This window comes from Halyomorpha halys, unplaced genomic scaffold, assembly GCF_000696795.3.
Source record: "Halyomorpha halys isolate HHAL.00 unplaced genomic scaffold, Hhal_1.1 Scaffold31.1, whole genome shotgun sequence".
Classification (NCBI taxonomy): domain Eukaryota; kingdom Metazoa; phylum Arthropoda; class Insecta; order Hemiptera; family Pentatomidae; genus Halyomorpha; species Halyomorpha halys.
In genome coordinates, this window is record NW_027107458.1 from 542,721 (window position 1) to 545,357 (window position 2,637).

A 2,637-nucleotide genomic window follows, 5' to 3' on the forward strand; every position below is an offset into this window, starting at 1 on the left:
AACGACAGGACTTTTTGAATGACCTGGTATATAACTCTGGGCCTGCATAGGGCTTGAGACAAAATTTAAAAAAATAGAAATGGATCCTGTTAACGAATTATTTTTTATTTTATAATATCACTAATATTCTAAGAAAAACATGATGTCATGAAAATAAATGTGCTCCTTACATACTGATATTATAAGTATTAATTAGTATAATCATACAAATATTATAATTATAATGATGAGAAGATTGTTGGGTGCGGTTGGTTTTCACATATCTCCCAAGCAGGCTAGAAATTCCGGCCGAAACGTTGGCACTAATAAATAAATTTTTATTTGTATTCTTCACTGACCCACATAGATTTTACAACTTTTCCAAGCAGCCCAGATGAAAACTAGAATTTCTGGCCGTAAGTTAGTTACGCGTCCAGGCCTCCTCAACCAGCAACCTCCAGAAATTTCTGTCCTGCGCTGCTGCCATCCAGTTGTGGACTCCCAAACGCCTGGCACCCGCAGCCACACAGTCAATCCATCGAAGTCGGGGACGGCCAACTCTCCTCTGGCCTTGGCCTATCTCCGTCAGTAATCTTTTAGGAGTTTCCAGTTCCTCCATCTTGGCCAGATGTCCAGCTCATCTCAGACGATATCGTTTGACAAGACTAACAACGTCAGACTCGCTAAAGAGGTTGTAAACCTCTTCAATTGTTTTTCGTCTCCACTCTCCAACAACTAACACTGGTCCAAATATCTTTCGGAGGATCTTTTGCTCAAATGTAGCCAACTTCTGATACATTTCTTTTGTCATTGTACAAGTTTCCGCTCCTTATGTAAGAAATGGGCGAATCAGAGTTTTGTACAGAGAATTTTTTTGTCTGGTCACTAATCTGCTTGATAGATGTTGTTCGCGGCTAATATCCTTCTTTTTATCTCTTTTTACCACTCGAAGAGACAATTTCCAAATCCCACCTTTTCCCCAGGATTTCTTGGGCATTGTTCAGCGATCATATACTTGGTCTTATCGTAGATGACCACTAGACCAAGTTTTCTTGCTGCTTCCACATAAAATTATACAAAGGGGAGGGAGAGGGAGGGAACGCGCGACTGACCTCTTTAGCGTCCAATTATATGGATGTCGTCAGCGTATGCTAGGAGCTGCAGGGTTCTATTTATAATAGTTTCTGTCGTCTGAATCCCGGAATCTCTTATAGCCTTCTCTAGAGCCAGGTTAAACAGTAAGCATGCTAGTACATCGCCTTGGCGGACACCCTTGTAGACGAAAAACTTTCAGAGTGATCACCTTGCATTTGTACAACGCATTCAGTCTCTGTAATGGTCATCCTAATCAGTCTTATTAGGCCTGCAGGAACATTCAGCTGTCTCATTGTTTCGTTGGACTCATTTCGATCCATACTATTGTAGCCCGTTTGGAATCTATAAACAAATGGTGAGTTGTTATACAGAAATCACGTCCCTTTTTCCAATCTAATCCTGAGGCAAAATAGTTGGTCTGTTGCAGATTTTTTTTTCTAAATCCACATTGGTAATGCCGTGTTCTCTCTGCGAATGGAAGAAGCCGTTGAAACAGAATGTTTTATAGGGTTTTGTAAGTGCATGGTAGGAGAGTTATGCCCGGTAATTCCCACAGTCAAAGCATTGACATTCTCCCTTCTTGAATATGGGGCATACTAAGGACTTCCTCCATTCTGACGGCATGTCATTCTTTTCCCAGATGTTCATGATGAGACAGTGTAAGGCTGTTTTCATATGCTCTTAACAACCGTTGGCACTAATAAATAAGTTTTTACTTATTTTTGTTCTTCACTGACCCACTAGAAATATTTCATTATTGATAAAATAAAAATTTATTCTTGACTATAATCAAAGTACTATAATCTCTACTAAAATCAACTTTTTTTATATAATGCGTTCCTTGATTAGTTCTTCTTTCAAATAAAATTGTTGTAGGATTTATGCTTTAAATTTAAACAATTAGTTATAACTAGAAGTATTTATTTATTCAATACTGTCTTTAACATTAATTATTAATAATCAACATACACCATGACAAGAATGTTAATACAAGACTGAAATGATAGTGACCATGATCCAATGTTGAACACCTACCTTAGTGAAAACTATATTAGTATAATAATTTATTACAATTTATATCTCCTATTTCTCATAATTAAAGTATGAGATAGCTTTACCTGCTTCAATTTGACTCACTAATTTAGAAAATTAGTTATATTTTTAAAAGTTAAAAAGATTTTTATTTCTTTGCTTTTTTTTTTTTTTTTTTATGAAGTCAAAATGCTGTTTAATCAATATTTTTTTGTCCATTACAGTTATCTGTAGTATTGGTAAGGTTTCCCCAAAATAGTTTTGTGGCTTTGTGGAATTTTATTGAATATCTTTCCTTTTAGAATTTTTAAAGCTTTTGATCTAGTTTACCATTTGTTCCCTCTGTTTGTAAAATTGAGTTTTTACTTATTTCTTTCCTTGGTTTTCTCTACTTTACCTTTTAAATTTTTAATTGAACTGCTGTTTCTTATCAGCATGTCTCCTCCTACTCCTGAATAAACTTATTATTACTAGTGCTAAAATAATAGGTATCTTTAAATTTACTTATGTCAGGTGAACCATTTTGTAAAT

General features: G+C 35.5%; 1 protein-coding gene across 4 annotated transcripts in view; it reads left to right on the forward strand.

Annotated features, from left to right (window-relative positions):
* The window catches only part of LOC106685203 (thrombospondin type-1 domain-containing protein 4), a 495,278-nt gene that overhangs the window by 470,701 nt on the left and 21,940 nt on the right, over window positions 1-2,637 (forward strand). The gene's annotated exons all lie outside the window — the stretch shown is intronic.